At 38.5% G+C, this 27,889-nt stretch overlaps 1 non-coding gene and 1 pseudogene across 1 annotated transcript; both read left to right on the top strand.

The window, feature by feature from the left end:
- LOC134752630 (uncharacterized) overlaps window positions 1-27,889 on the top strand; it is a 75,143-nt pseudogene that overhangs the window by 26,812 nt on the left and 20,442 nt on the right.
- Window positions 4,895-4,966, top strand: Trnad-guc (transfer RNA aspartic acid (anticodon GUC)). The gene has a single exon. It is a non-coding gene; the product is annotated as a tRNA-Asp (tRNA).

Raw genomic sequence — 27,889 nt, 5'->3', positions numbered from 1 at the left:
GCGGCATACACAATCCGCTATTTGTGGTTACAACATTATATCACCGCTTGTTTGTATTGGTTAGACTTTACAAGCTGTAAACGTAAAAATGGGATGTTTGTTTACAGTGCATGTCTGACATATTCGGTAAATTTTCAGTGCCAAATCTGACATCTGATTAATTCACGAAAATTTTCTAATTGCTCTTTCGTAAAACATGACGAGGCCGACGATCATTTAGAAGCGAGTAGTGCCTTAAAGAGATCTTGCATAGATTAAAACTTGATATTTATAGGTCGAGTTTTGCGAAGTGCTCCTTGATACACCGTTATAATCATTCAAATTTCTCCTGGACACGGTGAACAAGGCTTGTAATACTCTGGACACAAAACCACAGTGCGGACACGCTATACATAAAAAATCACTTGCGTTTCTATGTGTGAACGGCACGTCTGTACACGCGTCATGCGTCATTGTGCGAGTAAGTTGCTTAGTACTGAGCGGTCGGCAAAATGCCGTCAATCTGCTGTAGCGGGGCGAGGTCATTACTTCATTAGAGTCGGGGCGGAGCGGTGCGTGGCCGTTCTGTATGATACTATTACTTGTTCTGTGACAAAATAAACAGCCTTTTAACTAAACTACAATTTGTCCAGTCGAGTGAATCACGGGGGCGTTGCAAGACTTGCAAGTTGACATTTTCCACGTGACCTTTTCGGGTTTTTTCGCTACATGAACCTCGCGCTGGGTTTTCTGTCTTCAACTGAGTGGAAATTGTCATGTTTCTTGTATTATACCTATATTGCATTTTAACGCCGCAAAATACTAAACAAAGCAAAATGTTAAAACACAAAGCATAATAGGGGATATTACAGCAATGTTCTGCCACCAGAGTGCAGCACTAGTCTTTTTAGTAAACCATAGAGTAACTTATACATACTGTGCCTTTAACAGGTTTTTGACAAGATTTCAGAGATAATAAAATATGACATTGATGCATCAAGGTGGTTTGTTTACAGAGGATCTACCGGGAGACACGAAATCGAAGTTTCGCTATTTGCCTCTTTATCGCTCGAATATGCAAGTGATAGAGTGAGAGCGCTGGTGGCCTAGCGGTAAAAGCGTGTGACTTTCAATCCGGAGGTCGCAGGTTCAAACCCCGGCTCGTACCAATGAGTTTTTCGGAACTTATGTACGAGATATCATTTAATATTTACCAGTCGCTTTTCGTGAAGGAAAACATCGTGAGGAAACCGGACTAATCCTAACAAGGCCTAGTTCCCCCTCTGGGTTGGAAGGTCAGATGGCAGTCGCTTTCATAAAAACTAGTGCCTACGCCAATTCTTAGGATTAGTTGTCAAGCAGACCCCAGGCTCCCATGAGCCGTGGCAAAATGCCGGGATAACGGGAGGAAGAAGAAGAGAGTTGCAAGTGATAGAGATGTTAGATAACAAAATTTCGATTTTCTTGTTTCGAGATAGACCCTCAGATTGTGGCAGTGGCGCCACCTACGCAGAGTTTCGCGTCATATTCCCTATTGACATTTATTATTATTATATTATTGACTGAAAAACGTTTTCAAGCCAAGAAAAAACTCATCAAACGAGTGTCGTTTGTAAGAATTGTAAGCGACACTGGTTGGGTGTTCCGATTATATTATAAATCGATCGATATATAACTTATTGTTATTACGAGCCTATTGTGTCCCACTGCTGGGCAAAGGCCTCCCCCCTCTTCTTCCACTCCTCCCGGTTTTGAGCTACATCTGGCAAGTCATTAAAAATGAGTCCAAGTTATCCCGCCATCGCCGACGAGGTCTGCCGGATCCCCGGTTTGACTCACGGGGCACCCACTCTGTGGTTATTTTGGCCCACAAGTCATTCGGCATGCGGCAGACATGACAATATATAATTAATCAAACTTTTTGTTTACAGGAATACAACACGCAATCGGCGGTCTCGCATCGAAACCAGAACGCGACTTGCTCATGCAAGATTTCATGACAGTGGAGACCACCAACTTTCCCCACGAGGGCTCTAATCACACACCGGCGCACCACTACTCAGAGTTCAAGTTTAAGACCTACGCGCCCATAGCGTTTAGATACTTCAGGGACCTGTTTGGAATACAACCTGATGATTTTCTGGTGAGTATCCCACTTCTGAAGTAAGCTCACAAAAGATTTCATGACAGTGGAGACCACCAACTTTCCCCATGAGGGCTTTAATCACATGCCGGCGAACCACTACTCAGAGTTCAAGTGCAAGGCCTACGCGCCCATAGCGTTTAGATACTTCAGGGACCTGTTTGGAATACAACCTGATGATTTTCTGGTGAGTATCCCACTTCTGAAGTAAGCTCACAAAAGATTTCATGACAGTGGAGACCACCAACTTTCCCCATGAGGGCTTTAATCACATGCCGGCGAACCACTACTCAGAGTTCAAGTGCAAGGCCTACGCGCCCATAGCGTTTAGATACTTCAGGGACCTGTTTGGAATACAACCTGATGATTTTCTGGTGAGTATCCCACTTCTGAAGTAAGCTCACAAAAGATTTCATGACAGTGGAGACCACCAACTTTCCCCACGAGGGCTTTAATCACATGCCGGCGCACCACTACTCAGAGTTCAAGTTGAAGACCTACGCGCCCATAGCGTTTAGATACTTCAGGGACTTGTTTGGAATACAACCTGATGATTTTCTGGTGAGTATCCTACTTCTGATGTAAGATTTGCACCGAAACCAGCGCGATCTGATACAAACCTTCAGGACGGGGAAAACTACTAATTTTCCACACAATGCGCCTAATTATATGCATTGTAAATGTGATACTTCTAATGATTTTCTGTTGAGTATACTGTGTTATCCCACCCTAAATAACCTTCGCATTTAAATTTGATCCCACGAAAGTCAAGCGCATTTTGCATAGCCAATATGGCGTAGGTACTATAGAACATAGAATTCACACTTAAGCCATTAAGGGCCACTTGCACCATCCCACTAACCCGGGTTAACAAGTTAAACCTAGAGTTACCATGGTTAATAAGCGAACAACTTGCGAACGCGAACCGAAACGACGCGGCGCGACGCGGCGAGCCCACGGCGTTCGCGTTCGCAACGAGATCGCCCACGTAGGACACTTCTATAGGTATCAAAGGATTGATTCACCCCGCGCCCCATCGCTTCGCATCGCGTTCGCGTGTTGTTCGCCTACGTAGTACGCTGCGTTACCAGCACAATTTGACACTGGGTTAACGGTTTAACCGCTTAACCCCGGGTTACTGGGTTGGTGCAAGTGGCCCTAGTAGATTACGTCAAAGTAAAAAAGCTTCATCATACCACAGTTGTGTTATTTATATACTCAAGCACCCAAATATTTAACCGTAATGGCCTCAATGACGTCATAATTTCCCCAGCGCATCCAATTATCACCATCGACAGTTATATGACGTCACGCGAACGTCATCACACTTCGCTGACTGAACGTCATTTGTTTGAATACTTTGAATTAATTGAACCGGGTTGAGAGATGACTTGATACTGATTATTTGGAGATAAATGAGTAGATCCTAATTAATTGTTAAGTTGGCCATTGTTTTTGGGGTTTGTATGGCTATTGTCTGTTGAATTGATGACAAAATAGTGAGAACTAGGTACAGTCGAAGGCAAAAATATCTATCCAGACAAATGGCTCAAAAATATGTGAACACGACTTTATTGCCTTAGGTTTAAGAGCGTACGCATATTTTAGAAACTGGGAATGTTTATATATTTATGCCTTTGACTGTAAGTTAGATTATGAGATAATAGATCATAGATCCCATCTAGAAGTCCGTTACAAATAACTATATTTTTGTTCAAATTACCAGTACAATTTGACATTGAGTGAACGGTTTAACTGGTTAACCCCGAGTTAGTGGGATGGTGCAAGTGGCGCTTAGTGGCCAGCGATGGACCTTATTTCTTTAATATAAATATTATAGGGACATTCTTACACAAATTGACTAAGTCCCACGGTAAGCTCAAGAAGGCTTGTGTTGTGGGTACTTAAACAACGATATACAATATAATATTTATACAAATACTTAAATACATAGTAAACATCCATGACTCAGGAACAAATATCTGTGTTCATCACACAAATAGATGCCCTTACCGGGATTCGAACCCAAGACCATCGGCTTCACAGGCAGGGTCACTACCCACTAGGCCAGACCGGTCGTCTTTGCAATAAGAGTTAGGAATTGTTATGGTGCTCCTACATTGGCTGTTGTAAAATGTAATACTTACAACAGTCATAACATTGTGTGACATCGACAACATAATAAAACACTATCAATACTCATCATGTTGTCCCTTTCACGCGATGTTATACATATAACATTTTATGACAGAACAGCAAATGTGGGAGCACCATTAGTTAACATTATGATATGACTGATACGAGTGATGGAACGTCTTTAAACTGCATTTTTTTTTTAATAACCTGTAGTATCCCACTGCTGGGCAAAGGCCTCTCCCTTAGATTTCCATGACTCCCGTTGTTGAGCTGTTTCCGGCCAGTTATTAGTGAAGGTGTCTAAGTCGTCCCGCCATCTCCGCCTGGGCCTGCCACGTCCGCGCTTCTTTTGCGGCATCCACTTGGTGGCTATACTAGCCCACCTATCCGGATGCATACGGCAGACGTGACCTGCCCAGTCCCACTTCAGCCTAGCGGTCTTCTCCCCTACGTCAGCTATGCCTGTTCTGGAGCGCAGTGTAGTTAAACTTCGAATTTAAAAAAGACACGCCTTACTTTATGACTAACTCAAATAAAAGATAAGAGAAATTTATTTTAATGTTCCTTGGCTCATTAAAGAGATAATGCAAGACAGGACACATGAGATTGATAGTTAATTTCGCTAGTACGTTTAAGTCTTCGGTAGTATAGTGGTAAGTATCCCCGCCTGTCACGCGGGAGACCGGGGTTCGATTCCCCGCCGGAGAGAAACTTTTTGCTTTTTTTAACTATTTTTTTATTCACAAAAAACGCTCGACTGTCTTTCTAGTAGTGCCCTTGCGCTTCACTTTGCTCGTCTTGGTGGGGCACTACCGTGCCCCCAGATACGTAATCCTAGCAAATAGTGATTTTTAACTCCGGGCAGCTTTAATATAATATTCAGTAAGGATTGTACCTACGTCGGCTACGTGCGATATAGCCGCCATTTCATAGTCTGCCTTCGTGAATAAAATATAAACGGTGTGCTCGTTTACGGTAAATAAAAACCGGCTAAGTGCGAATCGGACTCGCGCACGAAGGGTTCCGTGCCATTACGCAAAATATGCATACATCACATACATGATAAACGGCTGAAAAAGAAAAATTCCCACGATTTGAGAATCTCCTTTTATGTACTCTTATGTTTCCATACGTATGCAGTATAGAAATTCAACCAACATTTATAATCAACTGTCGAATTTTCCAGATGTCAATGTGCAGCGCCCCCCTACGCGAGCTCAGTAACCCGGGCGCGTCCGGCTCCATCTTCTATCTGACGAACGACGACGAATTCATCATCAAAACAGTGCAGCACAAAGAGGGCGAGTTCTTGCAGAAGCTGCTGCCGGGATACTACTTGAACCTCGATCAGGTACGTCAAACTGTCCATCCATCTGACCAACTCATCCATCTATCTGACAAACGACGACGAATTCCTGATCAAAATGGTGCAGCACAAGGAGGGCGAGTTCTTGCAAAAGCTGCTGCTGGGATACTACTTGAACCTTGATCAGGTACGTCAAACTATCCATCTATCTGACCAACTCATCCATCTATCTGACGAACGACGAATTCATCATCAAGATGGTGCAGCACAAAAGCAGAAGCTGCTGCCGGGATGCTACTTGAACCTCGATCAGGTACGTCAAACTATTCATCTATCTGACCAACTCATCCATCTATCTGACGAACGACGAATTCATCATCAAGATAGTGCAGCACAAGGAGGGCGAGTTCTTGCAGAAGCTGCTGCCGGGATGCTACTTGAACCTCGATCAGGTACGTCAAACTATCCATCCATCTGACCAACTAATCCATCTATCTGACGAACGACGAATTCGTCATCAAAACAGTGCAGCACAAGGAGGGCGAGTTCTTGCAGAAGCTGCTGCCGGGATAATACTTGAACCTCGATCAGGTACGTCAAAATATCCATCCATCTGACCAACTCATCCATCTATCTGACGAACGACGAATTCATCATCAAGATAGTGCAGCACAAAGAGGGCGAGTTCTTTCAGAAGCTGCTGCCGGGATGCTACAGGGTGGGCCAGTGATAAATGCATTAAAAAAAAAACAATTTTTATGTTTTTAAATAAAAATTATAATTAGAATTTGGGATAAAGAAATAAATTTTACGTTTTAAAAATTAAATCATCAAGATGTCGTCCGTAGCGTTTGTGGCACTCTTCCAGTCTTGCTTGTAAATTTTGAAAGACTTAACAAGATTTTCGTGTTAAGAGATTTCCTGGCTCCGAAACTTCACGAATCGTATGGTTACAACAACAACACATGGTTTCAGCAAGACGGGGCCACCTGCCATACAAGTAACGTGACCCTGGAAGTTTTGCGTGAAATGTTTCTTAAAAAATTGATATCGAGGCGAGGTGACATTGCTTGGCCTCCCAGGAGCCCTGACTTAACTTCGGCAGACTTCTTTTTGTGGGGTTACTTGAAGAGTAAAGTGTACTCCAATAATCCGACAACCACAGCAGAATTAAAGGAGAATATTCGTCAAGAAATCCAATCATTATCTCCGCAACTTCTAACGAAAGTCTTTCAAATTTTACAAGCAAGACTGTGGAAGAGTGCCGCAGCCGCTACGGACGACATCTATTTCATCTATTCTTGATGATTTAATTTTTAAAACGTAAAATTTATTTCTTTATCCCAAATTATAATTCTTATTTAAAAACATAAAAATTTATTATTTATTAATTTTTTTTAAATGCATTTATCACTGGCCCACCCTGTACTTGAACCTCGATCAGGTTGGTCGAACTATCCATCAATCTATCTGACGATTGACGAATTTATCATCAGAACAGTTTAGTCGAGTCGAGCGCGTCTGGATATTGAGTTATGTAGTGGGTCAAGCAAATGTTGTCAGTAGAAAAAGGCGCGAAATTCAAATTTTCTATGGGACGATATCCCTTCGCGCCTACATTTTTTAAATTTTCCGCCATTTTCTACTGACAAGATTTGCTTGACCAACTATAGGTACACCACACTGGTGGTGGCGTCTGCGTCTCTTTTGTATCTCTGTTTTTAGGAAAGATAAAGCAACATGAAGATTTCCGCAAATGCGGCGGATTGAATACGCAACATGAGATAATAAACAGAAACCATCCTCCTTAACAGCCTCCTCCTTATCCACAGAAATCATGCTCAAGGCTCGAAACCGGTTTATAAAATACCGGTATTTATCGGTTTATTTCCGTTTTCCTAAAAACTTTCATAAGATCGCGAAGGTTTTAAGAACTTTATTGTAACCTAAATAACCTTTATTCGACGAGCGACGAGACGCCCGGCCGGCCTGCTGGTGTGCCACGTAAACATAGACACTGACATAGGAAGAAACAGGGTTTTATTGTTCTAAACCGGTTAATATGACAAAAACTTTATGGATATGTTCTTCTAATAAAAAGGTTTAAAAATAACGGTTTTTAAAGCGAAAACGAAATTAAAAGGTTTTGCGCCAAGTACATGATTACGGTTTGGAACCGGTTTCCGAGCCTTGATCATACTGCTGTTGCCTTGCTCCAACTCTTATTGATCTCGAGAATGTAAAGCTTAGATGTGTTCTTGGGAACGTAATAATTATTATAACCACCTATTGGTGTTCACAGAACCCCCGCACGTTACTACCAAAGTTCTTCGGTCTCTACTGTTACCAGTGCAACAGCAAAAACGTGCGGCTTGCCGCCATGAACAACATACTGCCTTCGGCTGTCAAACTGCACCAAAAGTACGATCTTAAAGGCTCCACGTATAAGAGGAAGGTGAGTTTGTATAAAGGCGTCCTCGAGGCAGACATATAACGCGCTTATAAAGACTGCTGAGGGATTGCAGAGTGCTGGAGAGTTTCAGGGAAATAATACGACGTCGAGGATAGGGCGAAGGGGAACCGAGAGATACTGAAAGCTGACCCCATCACCAAGTGGGATATATAATTTGGAAGAGAGAGAGAGAGTTTGTATAGAGGCAGAAATATTTTACAGACTGTACTATGCCTCTAGTAGATCATTTTCTACAACTGCCTACCACTATTTTCAGAAATCCATTCCTAAAAATGGAAAAAGGGCCCTCCTTGTCTTAGTTCTCGGGTGCATTCTAAAGAATCTCGGCTCGGAGTCCGCTTTGGCAACCTAGTCCCAAGAATAGACGCAGAAACTATTTATAAGTATCTTTCCTGGCATCCAATCTAGAGGGGGAACAAGGCCTTATACAGACTAGTCCGGCTTCCTCTCAATGTTTTCCTTCGCTGAAAAGCGATTGTCATATCACATAATAATACGTACCTACATACATAAGTTTTAACTTTCCGAGATACTTATAAGTACATGCCTAGGCTTACGGGCCAGACCACCAATGCTTCTATGTAAAAAAAAATCTTATTTTTTCTCCCACAGGCTAGTAAATCGGAACGACAGAAAGGCTCCCGCGCTACATACAAGGATTTGGATTTTATGGAACACCACACCGAGGGCATTTTTCTCGAGGCAGAAACTTACAACGCGCTTATAAAGACTATGCAGAGAGATTGCAGAGTGCTGGAGAGTTTTAAGGTAAATATTATCAGTAAATACTGATAAGTATGTATAAGAATCTGGACATCATGGAACATCACACCGAGGGCATTTTCCACGAGGCAGAAACTTACAACGCGCTTATAAAGACTATGCAGAGAGATTGCAGAGTGCTGGAGAGTTTTAAGGTAAATATTATCAGTAAATACTGATAAGTATGTATAAGAATCTGGACTTCATGGAACATCACACCGAGGGCATTTTCCTCGAGGCAGAAACTTACAACGCGCTTATAAAGACTATGCAGTGAGATTGCAGAGTGTTGGAGAGTTTTAAGGTAAATATTATCAGTAAATACTGGGAGGTAGGTATGTATAAGAATCTGGACTTCATGGAACATCACACCGAGGGCAATGTCCTCCAGGCAGAGAGATCCAATGCTCAACGATTTTCAGCTAATATTATAACCAGAGTAACCGGAACTCTATTTTCAACTCCTTCTGCTTATAATATTAGTTATAAATTAATCGCACTTAAACTATCGTGAGACATATTTCAAAATATTTATCAATACGGTTTTTACTCACTATTATTTTTAGTCGCTTTTGGCGACATGTTTCGGATTCTTTGGGAAGCCTTCCTCAGGCACGAGTGTCCGCGGCGGTTGTACGTCGTGCACTGCCCGCGCCGCCCGCCTCGTCGCTCGTTGCGCACGCGCTGATGGGGCGGGGGCGCGGGGCAGGAGATTATGACAAATCACAACGGCGTTTTAAATTTGACGACATTATTTATTACAGATCATGGACTATTCCCTTCTAGTCGGCATACATAACCTCGACGAGGCGCAACGCGAGAAAATCGAAGCTAGAACCCGGACGGAATCCGGACAGAGCGACGGCGAGGAAGACGGCAATAAGAAGACCGGACTGAACCGGACGAGGTGAGCTTGGCGGACGAGTGAGGCGAGGCTTTTAATTATTGTGATTAGTAATGTCAAAGAGTTATTGATTGTAGAAGCGTTGTAGTGTAAGAAAATTACGTGCTTCGAATTTAAAAGCTGATGTAGATGGCGCTGTGTGGTTCCATACATGGGGCGGTAACTTTGTAAAAAGTTGATGTATGAGAATCCAACTACAATGAAACATGGCGCCCCGCACAAGATTATTGACTTCAGCTGTTGAACTCAGGACACGATTATTTATTCTCTTCTACAATCAATAACTAAATGGAAATCTGAAGCTTTGCCAACAGGCAATTTTATAAAATACACATTCTTATACAATATTAAATAACTGAGTTGTGTGTATTTCCATTCATATGCGCCTGTATGCGCATTTGGGAATTTGCCTAATTTTTCTATTATTAATTGATATTTTTATAACGTATTTTACTTGCACATTATATCTACTTATGTATTGTATTACATATTTTAAAATATATCTAAAGAAAACTTTACAATCTATAGTATAATGTAATTATATATAATTTATCACGATTCTCTAGGGTGGCGGCATTATTCTTTATATAATCATTTCAGATGCGACACCGAGGACTTCAAAGCACAAGTGAAAAGGACACAGTACGATCTATTTGTATAAATAATGAATGTCATAACACGCATATGTTTAGCAACTAACTTTTGTCGACATCGATAGATTAAAATAATAAAAAGCCAAAAAAACAAGTCGGAAGCAAAAGGGCACACAAAACTACCTACTTTAAACATATCACAAATTCAGTATACCTATACACCCACGAAGTTTGAGAATTTTCTTGCTGAGGAAAATAAATAGTACATTACGATACACGTGCGAAAAATAGGAAATTCGCAACGAGTGGCGATAAATTAAAACACGACCGAAGGGAGTTCATTTCAGCCTCGGACTATTGGTGCTCTCACTGCGTTCGATCGCCAAACTACCTCGGCAGAAATGGGTGCCTTTCATCCCTTGGTTAACAATCTACTATTATGATGTATGTTTTAATTCTCTGTATTATGTTTTTCTCTGTTTCGTTTAATGAATTTCGTGCGTCATCTTTTTTCATTCTTTAACTTATATAAAACTAGTAACTATTTACACAGCTCATACCTAAAAGAAGAATAAAGAATAAAGAATAAAGATCATTTATTTTCAGCTAAAGGTTACAGACATTCCAGGGGTCTCCGCACTAGGCAGTGCCTGTATCGCGGGGAACCAATTATAATTTAAATATCAGACTTTGTTACAATTAAAACTACAAACTAAGGCTTAATCTAGACACAATATTGAAACTAAATTTTGTTAAATATGGCTATACCTAACTACACTTACATACGAACACACACAATTCACATGTAATCTATCAATGTCGACAGTACTAAAGCGTATTAACATGGCCTTGACAATGTGTACGTCCGATTCTAACACTGTACTTATATAGGAAAGATTTTGCAGTTATAACACTGTTATAGTCCATAATAAACGATCGCAAAATATCTTTTTATATAAAGAGCCGGGAATTTTCGCAGCAAAACAAAAAAAACTGTCGCAATCTTGCTAGAGTTAGAAACATTTTTTTATCGATCTCGATAGTTGGGTAATTGTATTGTATATGTATAATTTTATACAAACCTTACAATTTTTTTTGAAATATTATTTTTTATTTGGTTGACCGTCTTGTTTTCTATTATACAAATATTGATATCGATAAAAAAATGTTTCTAACTCTAGCAAGAGCACGACAGTCTTTTGTTTTGCTGCGAAAATTCCGTGGTCTTCTCTGATATATCGCTGAACCTTCTAACTAGAAACGTAAATTCTTCGCATATGTATGCAGGGGTGCTAAGCTAATAGTTTAGCTGACTGTACCTATAGAGCGACAAGAAGGATTTTTTACTCAAGCCCCCAGGGGGGTAAATATGGTGCAGTTTTTAACTTAGATATTAAACTATCGTGAGACATATTTCAAAATATTTAGATCAGTACGTTACACACGGAGTACAACCGCCGCGGACAGTCGTGCCTGAGGAAGGATTCCCGACGAATCCGAAACATGTCGCCAAAAGCGATTAAAAATAATAGTGAGCGAAACCGTACTGATCTAAATATTTAGATATTTCACGTTGCGGTTATTTTCTATGGACTGTGACTTTTAAATTTCTGAGAAAAGATTGTAACCAATTGCATGTATAATTTTAACCGGTAACAAAACATATAGATGCATGTCCCTGGATTGTATCTAAACAGACTAAATATTTCTAACTTTCATGCGATACGGTCCGAATAGCAAACAAATATTTATTTAGCATGTACATTTAAAGTGATATCTTCTAATTTGTAAATACTAAATTAAAATATTATTAGTAGGGTAGGTCTAATATCTATTTCTATTAGATTCCTGTTATATCTTACCACCTTTACTAGTGTGTTAAAAAAAGTAGGAACTGTGTAAAGTATGTAACGTTACTATACTGTAGATAGTTTGTCATGTGGTTGATAGTGAATATGTTTTAGTTTATTGATAATATTGTACAGTTACGCTGCATGATTGTTATGCCATTAATTAGGGTTCTAGATAAATTGGACATTTTATAGCGCATTGGGCATTCTATAGCGCATTGGGCTTTCTATAGCGCATTGGGCATTCATTAGCGCATTGGGCATTCTGTAGTCTGTGGGTGAAATTTACACAGAGAGCCTACAACGCAATTCGCGTGCAATACAACAACATCCTCAGAATGTTGTTGCGGCTGCCGAGACATTGCAGTGCATTCAGAATGTTTGCTGAGGCGCGTACAGATGACTTTTTCGCCGTCAGGAGAAAAAGAGTTGGATCACTGCTAAGTCGTATGCGGGGCAGCAGCAACGGCCTTCTGAGGGCGTTGGCTGAGCGTCTCGACTCTCCTCTCACTCGCTACTGGGTGGAAGTGGCGATTGGCAGGGCCAAGTAGAGCAGGTTGTCTGCCTTGCTTGCCCCTGCCAAATAATTTTTCCTATATCGTGTAGGTAATATATGTAGTTTTTATATTTGTATTGTTAAATTTTAATTATTGTTGTTTTTCTATTGTGCCACTAACATAGTTATTAAGATACTCTGTAACTAACAAACTATGGATCAGCTCGGTCTGAAATAAATGATTTTATTTTATTATAGCGCATTGGGCATTCTATAGCGCATAAGGCATCCTATAACTACTAATTTAGCTAGGACTCTAAATGGCATAACAATCCCGGAGCGTGATGGTACCTTTTTCATTCACAAACACTACACCAAAATAAACGAATGAATTCTAGAAAACCTGTCTGTCACCTCGTAAAAAAGCACACCAAGACGTATAAAAATGTCTAAGTAGCGTTTTCTTTAATAACAAAACTTCCGTGAGACATAGACATATTAAATATATTAATAACGGGTCACTCGGTACGGAGTGAAACATGTCGAGCGTTTTCGACTTAAAACACGTGAGTGACCCGTTATTAATATATTTAATATAGCGTTTTCTTTGTTACATCAAATCTAGTTGTAGCAAAATAAAACGTATTTGTAAAAATATAGTGCATTACTAATCTTCCTATACGGTACAGATGTAGTGCATAATTATTTTCCATCGTATTTTCACGGAAACGTACGAACGTATCTTGCTATTTCAGTCGGTACAAAAAGTACTGAGCTTGACTGAAGTATTAAATTGTAAAAGAGGACTTAATCGTGTAATTTAAGTTTGAAGATTTACCTCCGACGTCCGACGTTTCGTTCGAAAAAATCGCGCGGCTAGAAGATGTTGCTGTCAACTTTAGCCAGTCTTCTCCGAGACCACGGGGACAACGCCGTCCTCGAAACGTCGGGAGGTCAATCTTAAAACTTAAATACGCGATTAAGTCCCGTTTTACAATATAATAACGTGTAGAAATCGTGAAAGTTTAAATCAGTGTTGACTGAAGTAGCATGACAAAGAGGTACGAACGTTTCCGAGAAAATACGATGAAAAACTGTACTACATCTGTACTTTCTCAGAATGTGACGTATAAAATGACACTACGTGCCACGTGTTGTCGTGCGCGATAGAGACCTTAAAACGCCAGCAATAGCTGTGCCTTGCCGTATAATATCCTTATTTTTGATGTTTTTGAAAAACTCATCAAACCCTAAAACAAAAATAAACCTTTACACATTTATTTAACCATATTCCGATGGCGCGATGTAAGTTGCGCACAGCGCCATCTATCCCTAACTTTATGTAACCGTAGTGTAGCGTGACCTATCTACAAATGGAACTATTCTGTACACATGTCGAACTCGCACAGCGCCACCTATCCACAACTTATGTAACTATTTTGTACGCAGATCGATAAACCGACAACGGCTAGTGGCGCACTCTACGGCGATGGAGAGCATTCAGGCAGAGAGCGAACCGATCGACGAAGAGGATGATGTGCCGTAAGTATCCTTCTATAAGGTTGGGATTCCAACTGTCCAATTTATTGGTCCAATGTGCATTGCGTCTCACTCTCTCATTAAGCAAAATGTGAGACACAAATACACATTACCAATAATACCATCCTAAGGCCTATGACAGTTGAATTTGAAATCAAAAGGGTAGGAAATATGGTTGAATTTCTTTTGTATAGAAATCTACATCAACCTTTTTTGAACCCTTTCCGCTTTGGTTTCCCCAATATAGGAACTACCACAGCTGCATTCAATCTTATAAACGCCCGGTGTTTGATAAGGGATAACATCTTTTGCTGACCTTAGTTGCCCCGCCACCTTGGACAACGGTATGTACACATGAAATAAAACTATGAAAACGGATTATGTCGCGTATATTGAATTTATAACACATCCCGACGTTTCGACGCTGTAAAGGGTTCGGGATGTATTATGAATTCAATATACGCGATATAATACGTTTTCATAGTTTTATTTCATGAGTAACTATCGCGGTAACCAAAGACAATATTAGGTATGTACACAGTTTGTATGGAATGGAATACTTCCTTAGTACCGTACCGACCTTGTCCGTCACTCCCTTGACATAGGGCATAAATGCCGGTCGTCTTGCAGCATCTGGATGCTTCCTCCTCGGTTTTTGTCTAGATTGCCGGCTGTCCAACCTGTACCCATTCCTCCTAAGAACCCCCTGAACGTGTGAACTCACTCTCGAGAAATTCAGGGTCACAAAGATCATGCGCTCTGTTCTTTAGGGAATGAGGCTACCGTGTTTAATTTCGCTGCTAGGGGCGCTAGTGTAGATGTCAAATGCATAGAAGTTTTGGGGGTTTCAAGCTTTTTTATCTGGAATTTTCACTCCTTATTCATAATTGTGGTAAATCTTTGTCCATCTTTGTTTAATAAATAATAGATACTCCAGCTCAATAAATGTTAGCGGTTTAATAAAAGGGCCAATTAATATATATGCAATATTAAACAGGTTGAAAAAATGGCACATTTAGGTAGACGTTAAAATACCTTTGTGTAGGTCGTATTGATTTTACAAAAATAAGCATAGAAGAATTTTGAGATCTGTTTTTCTGGTCCTAAATCTACAGTGGCGCCAACTGGTGAGCACAAAAACGGTAGCCCTCATTCACAACAGAGTAGGTGACGAGGGTGACGTGAGTGGGACGTCAGGCCATAAATAAACGTATTTTTTACGCGATGTTAGTTTAAAATTATGAGTGAAAATCGTGTGTTTATACACCGTGTTATTTTTTGATTTCCGTTAATTTTAAGGGGAGATTCTTCAGGTTAAATAAAGTTAATTTCTCTAAGAAACTAGTATTTTAACTCTTACAGTTTTTGAGATATTCAATAAATAAATTTAATTGCTGAGCCTGTGTAAAAGATTCTTCATTGCCTTCAAATTTTATTTATTTTTTAAGTTTCGTCAGTAAAGAGTTTTCCATTGATAGCTATTCACTACAAGAAGGTTACTGCGGTGAGTTAGTTTGACAATTCCGACATTACCTACTTTTCTTTCATTATGTGTCAAACTAACTTTTACGTAACTCTAAAGGACCTTTTACAATGCAATATTCATTTATTTTGTATGAAAAAGGAAAAAAATATTTTTTTTCGAATTTTACAAAAAGCGATATACCAGGTAGCTTCTATTAATGTACCAAGTAACGTGTCGAAATTAACGGAAATAAAAAAAAAACACGGTGTATAAAAAATACATTGTTAAAAATTGTGTTGTACGAAGCCCTTGTTTTTTTTTTCAGACCGGGCGGCATTCCAGCGCGGAACGCGCGCGGCGAGCGACTTCTACTCTTCTTAGGCATCATCGACATTCTGCAGTCGTACCGGCTTCGAAAGAAACTGGAACACACGTGGAAGAGCATGATACACGACGGGGTAAGTGAGACAGAGACAGCTAAACGTTCCGTATTGTACCATTAAGCTGTTTTGATGGTGGGGGACTGAAACTTGGGAACACAGTCACAGGGCGGACACGCTATACATTAAAAATCACTTGCGTTTCTATGTGTGAACGGCACGTCTGTACACGCGGCATGCGTCATTGTGTGAGTAAGTTGCTTAAAAACAGTACTGAGCGGTCGGCAAACGGTCGTCAATCTGGTGTCGCGGGGCGAGGTAATTCGAGTCGGGGCGGGGCGGTGCGTGGCCGTTCTGTATGATAATACTATTATGTACTTATTCTGTGCCCCTAGTCATATAGCAACGTAACGTCATTGAGTTTAGGCTCTTTAGAATTTTCATGCTGAATAGTAGATTTTACTCTTAAGGTCTTATACAATATAGTATCCGTCAAAAACTTGAAACATAAACGGATTTTTTGACGGAAACTTGTTTTCAAAAGCAATCGATTCAGTAAGTAAAAAGTTTAAAACAGCGGCCACTTTCGAATGTGACATTGGTCCTGTTTCCTATAATTGTTTTATCCTATGTAATAACTAACCATAATTTAATTACCTATGTTACCTACATGTAAATATTAATTGTACCTATACTAACACACTATGGACCACGGTCTGCAATAAATATTTCAATTTCTATTTCAATTTATTTCACCGATCAATGAAAATAAGGAGAAATCTATAAAATTGTAGATTCAGCATTATTCCATTATCTGCTTGTTACATTGGAGTCGGATCTAGCTAACTCTGCACGGCATTTGTAATGACAAAGTGTGATAATGTGCATCAATAATCTTAAAATTATATTAAAGTATGAGGATTCTAATGACACTCCCAGACTGATCTGTTCAATTCGGTGCAATGTTAGCTTAGGCGGACAGTACTCATATCTTTGTACCTTACATGGCGACCCTGCCATAAAGTATAAGGGTATAAGAAATTCCATATTTTTTTTTCAGGACACAGTGTCAGTTCACAGACCCAACTTCTACGCTCAAAGGTTTCTCGACTTCATGGCCAAGACAGTATTTAAGAAGATACCTTCGTGTAAGTGTTACTTTAATATACAAGTTTTTATCATTTATCTTAGTTGATAAAGTTGAGGCAAGGCATATAGTAGACCCAAACCAAACGGACGACCGGGGTCGTACAACTTCTCATTCGTGCTCGCGTGGTCGAATGTAGGGTTAGAGAGATAGAGATATGTGGCTTTCCATCAGAGAAGGGTCCTTATGCTTCATGTGCAATAAGGACCTTTCTATTAGAATTTCTGTTGGAATTTTAGATGAAAAGGACCTTATTGCATTGAAGCATAAGTACCCTTTTGTAATAGAAAGCCACATATGACCTCGTTAGTCCGTTTGGTTTGGGTCTACTATAGTGAAGACACACTTAAATGAATAAATTTTAAAACATTATTATAAATATATCTAGAAGTTTTTCTGGTAAAAGTAAGAGCTTGATGAAATCAAACATTGATAATTTTTTATTTCAGATTTCTTAGATTATTTTTGAAGATTTTATTTTTGTCGGTTATTTGTAAAATGACGTGTAACTCATAAGTCATGTTTTTAAAAATGATTTGTGACGTTTCCAATTAAAAGGTACCACATTGTCGGTTTTTTTTTTTTTTTTTTTATACCACGTCGGTGGCAATCAAGCATACGGCCCGCCTGATGGTAAGCAGTTACCGTAGCCTATGAACGCCTGCAACACCGGAGATATTACACGCGCGTTGCCGACCCTTTAAAAAAGTTGTCGATAAGGTTGATTTCAAATTCAATCTTTATGGAAATAGCACCTTATTGACAAGCGACAATAAGTACCCTTTTGTTTGAGAATGGCACATTTGATTCGGGTAACATTGATAAACCTGTTATCGATTTGTGTTTTACAGTTAATAGATAATTAATTATGTAAAAGAAATTATAATGTACTCACTAAGAAGTTACGAGAATGCATATCAAATCGATATCTTCGAATAATTTACCGAAATATAAAAAGGAAGGTTATGGGATACCAATACCACCTTAACGTCACAGAAAAGTAAATTAGCCGATTGGCAACTTTATTCGTGGTAGCTATTTCCTTTTATAATGTTATTATAAAAATAATATGATGTTAAGATACTCATAGATCATAAAACAGTAATATCGACTTTATTATTATTTACAACGACGGGACTTAATCGCGTAAAATAAGTTTTAAATTTACCTCTGACGTTTCGAGGACGGCGTTGTCCCCGTGGTCTCGGAGAAAACTGGCTAAAGTTGACATCAACATCTTCTAGGCGCGCGAGTTTTTCGAACTACCCGCACTCGAAAACGAAAGGACTCTCGTTTTTCGAAAAACTCGCGCGCCTAGAAGATATTGATGTCAACTTTAGCCAGTCTTCTCCGAGACCACGGGGACAACGCCGTCCTCGAAACGTCGGAGGTAAATTTAAAACTTATTTTACGCGATTAAGTCCCATCGTTGTAAATAATAATGAGTAAAAATCGTAATATCGACGTTTCAATTTTATGAAATAAAACTATGAAAACGGATTATATCGCGTATATTGAGTTTATAATACATCCCGACGTTTCGAACCCTTTAATACCCCAATATACGCGATATAATCCGTTTTCATAGTTTTATTTCATGAGTAACTATCGCGGTAACCGAAGACAATATTATGTTTCGATTTTATTTATCAAGAACACGCTTTTGCCAGAAGAATTTCTAAATGTAATTATCATGTCTAAAAAGATTATTTAAGTGTGTATTCGTCTATAAGTTCCCATTTATACATAAGTGGGATATGTTAGGTGGTAAAATAAGAGATATACCTATTTCTATCGATTTCCTTCTTTCTTCTATTCACTATGAATCATTTATGGCTCAAAGCGATGTCTATTCTTACTTGAATGAAATTTACCAAAATAAAATAAAATCACAAAAACATATTGTATATCTTTGTCTCGATTTCACAGATATGGTTTGAAGCGTGTAAAGAGCAGCTATTCGCTACTTCTATCTAATATATTAGTCACTACACCCTTTTTTATACCACGCGGTAAAAGCGTGCGATTTGCAATCCGTAGGTCGCGGGTTCAAACCACGGCTCGTACCAATGAGTTGTTCGGGACTTATGTACGAAATAACATTTGATTATTCACCAGTCGCTTTTCGGTGAAGGAAAACATCGTAAGGAAACCGGGCTAATCCCAACAAGGCCTATTACCCTCTGAGTTGGAAGGTCAGATGGCAGTCGCTTTCGTAAAAACTAGTGCCTACGACAATTCTTGGGATTAGTTGCCAAGCGGGCCCCAGGCTCCCATGAGCCGTGGCAAAGTGCCGGGACAACGCGAGACACGCCTATCGTGATGTATTTGGTAAATTTCACTCAAGCTAATATCCCAAGTATAAATACTATTTAGTGGAATAATCCTTACTGTTGTAAAGCCCGACCAGAAATATATGATCATTGTCAAGAGGCGCTGTTATTCTTATGAAAAATGAAAAATGAAAAATAATTTATTTGGTTTACAATGTGCATGGAACCTTCTTTTAAGTATAAAACATACTTGTGGCAGAAGGCCCCGCTCTTCCATAATTTGAAGGGGTACAACCAATCTTATGTATGTGGTGACAGTTCAGTTTAGTATGAAAAATTTTGTTACAATGAAATTCCGCAACATGGCGCGTGATCATATATTCCTGGTCAGGCTTTAGTTTTAAGTATTACACTCCTTTTAATGTCAAGCTAATCATATGTGTTTAATCTTATTCGAAGGTAACGTGAGTAACTTATTGTGTGTGTGTATGTAATTTTGAGACAGAAAAACTATCAGTTAATAATGGTCCTGGCCTGGTACAGTTAAAATGATCTTGACGCGACTTTATTGTTAAGGGAATAAGAGCGTGTCAAGGTAATTTTGAACACCACGCCCGCTTAGCAACTTCTGTTGCTGACTGTAGGTATACAGGGTGTCCCAGAACAACCACGTCACTGTTACACCGGAGGTAGGTCAACTGAAGAGGAACCTAAGCCTTTTTAGGGTTCTGTACCCAAAGGGTAAAAACAGGACCCTATTACTAAGACTCCGCTGTCCATCTGTCTGTCTGTCACCAGGCTGTATCTCATGAACCGTGATACCTAGACAATTGAAATTTTCACAGATGTATTTCTGTTGCCGCTATAACAAATACTAAAAAGTACGGAACTCTCGGTGGGCGACTCCGACTCGCACTTGGCCGGTTTTTTTATCCGTGGAGTAATGCAATTAGGCATTCCGCCCAGCCGAACATGACCCCAGCAATACTAAAAATGTTAAAACAAAGGGGGAAAATTCTCAATATTTTTTATTTATCTCGGTAATAACTCGAAAACCGTGCAACTTTTACTGGGGTCATGTTAGGCTGGTAAGGTTCCTCTTGAGTTGATCTACCTCCGGTGTCAGTTTGACAGTACTTCCTTGACACCCTGTATAAGTAATATAAATATATAATAAAATTGCCTAAGTCTCAAAATTACTGAATTTATCTACGATAACACTTTTTATTATAGTTTATGTAGCTTCTCTGCCAATGAGGGCTAACGCGTATGAATGCCACTAGGGGCGCTAGTAGTAGCTAGATGGTGGTCTTTTCCATAGTTCGAAATGTCAAATGTCACTTGTCACTTCAATGACTGACAGCTGTTCTTTAGTCTTTTGGACCATCATCAACAGAGGCGCCAACTGGTGAGCAAAAAAACGATAGCCCTCATTAGACATTTGGAAATATCGAATACATATAACTGGCAGTGTCATATATTTTTAGTGTGCCTCGTTCTGACAGACATGTCAACTGATGTTCATAACTGTATGTAAAAAGTGTTGTCAGAACACGGGACTGTGTCTAAGACTTGCATAGGCTAAAAATACAAGTACTGATGTAGTGCATAATCGTTTTCCTTCGTATTTTCTCGGAAACGTTCGTATTTGTCATGCTACTTCAGTCAACCTTAGTACCATGGAGACTATATAAAGGAGCCAAATCTCTATGTACGAAAAGTGTCCATCAAAAAGGAGACTATATAAAGGAGCCAAATCTCTATGTACGAAAAGTGTCCATCAAAAAACAGTAATTAGGCGGCGCCACCATACACCGAAATACTACCAAAAACAACCTACGTAATTTGGTCGGGTTATTTGTTGCCTTATATGGTTCATGTTATACCATAGAGTAACTTATACTAGAGCGGTACTGTCATAGTAAATTTTGTAACCCCAGTAAATTCACTGCCATCTGTCGACACACTTTAAAACTAAAAATAAATATTTATAAAAATACGATAAAATGTATTTAAATATGGATAAATGATTTTTTTTATTTGCATTAATTATTTTTATGATTTTGACCCATGTTCTTTCACTGATATGCGTTAAAATTGTTAAATAACAAACGAAACCGTCAACGCCATCTATACGACAGTAGGCCAAAGCTAGTAGCGCCCTCTGAACGAGAATCAAATTTTCTTGATTTTCGAGGCACGTTTTTTCCTTAGACTGTATCCGTCTATTACGGAGTTATATCTATCTTTGGTTATACTCATGTCTCAGAGCCTAACTAGCGCCACCGGAGAGATTAGGAACTATTATTTACAGCTGAAAGCTGATCACTTTTGCAATAGTTCTGCCAAATTGTAATTGTATCATGATTACCACCTACAAATGTACACAGTACTGCAATAAATCATTCTTATTCTTATTCTTATTCTTAAGAGATTGTCGTCCTTTCTATACCGTCCATACTTAGTACTTTTTGTACCGAGACGTCTGAGACTGACTGAATATACTAAGACACGTTCGTACGTTTCCGCGAAAATACGTTGGAAAATAATTATGCACTAGATCTGTATGCCTTTCAAATTTGTCGTAGTTAGCTCTAAAGGAAGAGGCGCATATTGAAATAGTTAATTTTCAATATTTTCGTTCAACAATCTGGTTAAAGGCTTCCATAACGTAACCTAAAGGTACTTCGTTTTTTTTTTTGCATTTGGAAAAAGGTAAATAATATTGTTGGCTCATTTTATTGACAAACGCTTTTCAAAAATTAGTAACTATTACTTATTAAACCAAAATAATGTATATGGAAATATATATATGTTGGTTTTGGTATCACGTTTAGTAGCAAATGTATAAACTCATAAACATTAATCAATATGTAAACAGGCCCTAAGGCAAGTGTACACGCTCGTAGGAGCCTTATTAGATAAAAATAATACCATCGATCATCTCCAAAACGGAGTTAGCGGTTTCTTTGAGAAAGTTACTTAATTTAAGCTCAGGAATGCACCCTTGAAATTAACGGACTTTAAACAAAAACACCGTGTATAATTTATTTTTAAAAAGTGTTTTTTAATAAAAAAATCTTTCTTATGCTAAAAAACGAAGTACATTAACTGCCTCGCCTGTTAGTCTGACACAGTCCGTTAACCCTGTAACAAATGTTAACAATAAAGAAAGGACGCTTAGAACAAGAAATTTTGTACATTGACCCGCCTTTTCCTATCTCCATCACACGCGCGGTAAGGGTGTCCCCTCAATAGGGGGTATTACTGAGTACAGAACTAGCCTCTTTAGTAAACCATAGAGTAACTTTAACAGTTTTTTTGACAAGTTTTCATAGATAAATAAATATTACATTGATGCATCAAGGCGGTTTGTTTACAGAGCACTAGATGTCACATGTGTCGCGACTGACGAAAAGTGTATTGCTCAACAATTTATAACTAATATTACCTATATAAACAGAAGGAGTTGAAAATAGAGTTCCGGTTAATCCGGTTATAATATTAGCTGAAAATCGTTGAGCATTAGACTTTCCGTTCGCCGCGAAATCTAGTGTCGAGTAGCAGTACTGATAGTTCCGCTACTTGACGCTAGATGTAGACTACGAAAACAATAGTCGTTTAGGTAACAAAACTGATGTATGGAGTGAGCACTCTATATCTTCCTTGGCTGGGATTAGCTTGGCCGACACCGAATGCTTTTTTTCTGTCGCCTATAGCCGATTTCGCATCGGTAAATGTGGGGAGACTCTAATTTTATTGCTGTCTCGCCCATGATGCCGGTGGGCAATAGTATTGTGCGAGCGGGACAGTATGCGCGTGCGATGGAGATAGGAACAGGCGGGTTAATGTACCACGTGCTCAGCGTCCTTTCTTTACAATCTCATAGTGGACCTGCCCGAGATCAAAGGGAACCACCGCAAGTTCAGGACTCTGGTCACAAGCTACATAGGTACTGTAGGGTGTTTGTCTGTGTGCCTGTCCGTCCGGGGGCGGGTGTTGGTGGTTTTAGATACCTTACGGAAACATTGAAACATAAACTTAAAAAAAAAACTGGGGTATAAAACATCCTCGTGATTCTGAATCGTAATAACTCAAAAGTTGTTAGTTTTTTCAAAAAATAATACCAAAATATTACTTTGCTAATCAGCGAAAAAGTAACGGTGGTAAAAAATTTAACGGTAGGGTAGACCGAGGCGAATTGGATCAAAAGGCGAATAAAAAATCTGATGATATCTGAAATATTGAATTGATATGAGCACACTAAATCACCGTACGTCCCTTCTCTTAGCCTGCGGCGTCAGTAGTAAGAAACTGATTTTTAGTCTGATCCGATTCGCCTCGGTCCACCCTACATTTTTTCCTGAGAATGTATTTATGAGCATCCAGATAGATATCTTCTATGATTAAAAAAAGAATTTGACTGCGTAAAATGTCTTGATACTAGGAACTTGTCTTGACAAAACAGTAATTTGTAATTGTTTAAACTAAATTTTTTATATTCGTTTAAGGTGCAGTAGATTCAGAGAACGGAGTTTTGCAATCTTGAGTTGAGGCCTTTCTCTAGAGACTTCAGCGATTCGAATCCTGAGTTTTTGAATTTCGCTCGATAGAAAAAAAACACGAAAATAGGTCTAAAATGCACTTTAAAAATTATAATATATTTTGCACTAAGACTAATAATATAAGAAATAATTTTTTAACATGCAGATACGTCTGCGAGCGATACTCCAAATTTTATATTAAAAGAAAAAATGGAAAAAGTTACACTTTACAAGGTTCTGGTAGGCTTCTGTAGCTCAATTGGTTAAGAGCAACGCACGGATTGCGGAGGTTGCGGGTTCAAATCCTGCCTTTTTCCTTTAATATAAAATATAAAAATTATTTCAAAAAATTAGTAGTACCTATTATGCTTGAGGGAACTCAGCGATTACTTTTTTATTATTATTAAAACACACAAAAAATTAAAATTCAAAAACATGATATCCGCGATCCGCGGTCCCGAGTACGCACATCTATCTCGCTCAAGCTTCCGTTCAGTGAGAGTGAGAGAAGAACACGAACCTACTGTGCTTTAATAACACGAATCTGAGTAGAAACATATTACAAATTGTGAGGTTTTCTACCCTAGGTAACGTTTTTTTTCGAGACTTATGAGGCCGGTGTCGATTTTAGTCGCAAAAATGTAAAATTGATAGATTTAGTCCGTGAAATTGTACACCTTTTGTTACCTAATTGAAATAACAAGTACTGGTTTCTATTAGCACGTCTTCTTATCTTACCTTTTATCAGATCAATTTTTTTAAAAACAGACTCACTAAATTAGTAATGTTTGCTTTTCTGGTGGACGTTTAGGTAAACGCGCGTAAAGCACTGATTTTGTCGCTCTTATTTGTAAATTTCGTAGTTTGGACAGCTAAACATGGTAATTTTGTATTACACATATCCTGTACTTGACGTTTATCAGAATAAATTTTTATTACTATGACTTTGAAGTAGTGTAAATGAAAGTTAGACAAAATCAATTTTCTCCAGAAATTACTTCAAAACAAGTGACAATTTCTCTGAAAATCGACTTAATTTCAACGTAATTTTGATACTTAAACAATCTACAACATTTGCTGAAACTATTCTTATACATCAATTTGTATAATTTACCACCATGATTTTTTGATGAATTTTTAAAAACACTTGTTATTTAGATATTACGTAACAAAACGTGTATAATTTCAACGACTAAATCTATCAATTTTAAATTTTTGCTCCAAAATCGACTACGGCCTCTTATGAAGAATGTATGTAGTGTAGCTATTTAAACCTCTGGAGAAGGACCACATTGCTGACATGGTGGAGGTGTTACTGTTTTCTTGTTACAGTAGCGGCAATTAATCTATGTTTTTTCAGAAATTTCATTTTTTTTTAAACGGCTCTAGCGATTGCGATGAAATTTACAATATAGGGGCTTATGAAAACGAAGATTCGATTAAACTAGGGTTCATTTTTAAAATAATTAGTTTGCCTGAGTTTTCGCGGTAGCCGCGGGTATTAAATTCTAAAGTAATGATACGTTTTAATTTTTAATCAAAAGGGAGACGAGGGCGAAAAATCGATCCATCTAGGTTTTATTGTTGGTAGGATTCGCATTTGAGTGTTTTGAAATAAAAAAATCTATATTTGTAATATATGTATATTAATTGGTGTGTGAAGTCCCCAGAAAATAGCAGATTTTTTGCCGCTACTGTGTGTTTCATTATGTTGTAGTTTTTTTTTTGTATTTTAACAGTAAAAATTATTCGGGGATATTACCGAAACAATAACTTTTAGAGCTACAGTTTATGAAAAATAGATAGAATTCGCATGTAACAAACTGAAATTTAGCGCCAGATTAGTAGAAATTTAGAAAACTGTTTCCTTGTAGAAAAAGTAGCTGTTTTTAAAATCATGTTAAAACTGCCATGCTACTTTTGAAGTAAAAATATAATAGATTTTTAAATAGAATGAACATTTATACCTGTACGTTTTTAGCTAGGTAGATGTACCCCTAGTTTAAATTTCAGTCGATAGCGGGACGTGACGTACGCGATTGCGTTAAGTGTCATTTTATATGGGATTTTGAGTATCCAAAACGTTCAAAATCCCATACAAAAATAAACATAACGCAACCGCGAACGCTCGTCACTCTTATCGAATGAAATTTAAACTAGGGGTTCAGTTCAAATAGGTTTAAATTAAATTTAGTAAACGTCCCACCAACACCCAAACCAACATTTTCAGTAGGCATTACGCTGGTGGTGTTTTTTATTTAACAAATTAAATCTTTTACGTTCTTTCAGTTTCGCATTCGAGGCATGTCTTAGTAAACACTTTTGTTATGTACAATTGGCTTTATTTTTATTTTCAAAAACGCATTTCTGCATGACTTTATCTAGTCATGCACGTCCCCAGTCTCCCCTTTTGTAATTTTATGTGGAAATTTCGAAAAATAACATGTGTTTTTCCCTTTTTTTCCACACAATTGTCCGTCTTCGGAATGTGCGCGTCCATGGAGGTTTGAGTAAGTCTGGTCGTTAGGTCTTCCAGCATGTCCCGTTTTGGTCGAGTCCCAATTTCTCGTTGTTAGTTTGGATTGTCGTGTTGCGTTTTTAAACACAATGATGTTAGAGATTTTTTTATAAGAATATAAAGTTGAAAATACAGTATTGCGTAAACGTTGGCGAGAAATTATTTTCAAGTGGATAGAGTTAGACCAAGATAAGTCTGCAACGATTTTGATAGAGTTAGACCAAGATAAGTCTGCAACGATTTTGATAGTACACGCAGTGCAAGTTTTATTTTAAACGTCAAAATTCTATGACATTATGCCGTATAAATAACACATGCACTTCGTATGTTATCAAAATCGTTGCAGACTTTTCTTGGTCTAACTCTAGCTTGATGTCATTTTCTGATTCGAATATGAAACGGCGTAATTGTCATTTTCTGATTCGATAAAATAAAATACATGCTGTTCTTATTTAATAAAATAAATGAATACACGTTAAACAGCGTAGCATTTACCTCTCCAACTTGATTAAGACCTAAAAATTATTCTTTAACCATGTATGTTTGTTATTAGTCTCGTCAACGAATATTATTTACTTATTAACCATTTATCAAGCTAACAGTTCAAAAATGACAATCGAATGTCAGTCTTACTCATTAAGTCCCCGGCAAGCTCGGCCGAATTTCACCTTCCCATACAAACGGAGTTTTGTTCTCATTTTAAAACTACGTGTTGTATTGTAAACGGTCGGTGTCGATGGTCACACTACGATCGGCGCGGCGCCAAACCTATGCGGTGGAATGAGATAGCAATATCACTTGCTCCCTCTAACCCATAAATGCGTCCCTTAGACTGGCCTACACTGCGCCATGGTGTACAGGAGCCATCAGACGAGCATCGCCCGCGATTACGTCGTCGGAGTGTGATTTACCTAAGCTATGCCTGTTTCCCGTGTTTTTATGTATTAAATTATTTATTTAATGATGTATGGTGTTTTCTCCTTTAACACTTCAGAAGTGGGATTTTTCTCCTTTAACACAACCGAGCTTTTAATATTACTACAATATCATCAATGTGTTTAAATCCAATTTCGGTCTGATTCGATAGTCATCCAACCGTGGTCGTAGTTAGCTATCCTGTTTGAAATTTTGTCAGTTGTCATTTCCCTAAAGATCAGTATTGAGTGTTTTTGCTGCGCCAGACGCCATTTTGTGATTGTTTTTTTCTATAACTTTGATGAAAAAGGGTAATAATACTGACGATATAAAAATACTGTTTAATTAGAAAACTGAAGTCCATTATATCGGTAAATCAATGACACCTAATACCAATACTTGTAAAATAACTTGCCAAAACTGGTTTTATAATAATAGGAGAAATGTGAATTTGGAAATACACAGT

This window comes from Cydia strobilella, chromosome 25, assembly GCF_947568885.1.
Source record: "Cydia strobilella chromosome 25, ilCydStro3.1, whole genome shotgun sequence".
Taxonomy (NCBI): domain Eukaryota; kingdom Metazoa; phylum Arthropoda; class Insecta; order Lepidoptera; family Tortricidae; genus Cydia; species Cydia strobilella.
This window is presented reverse-complemented; position numbering and strand designations above follow the sequence as displayed.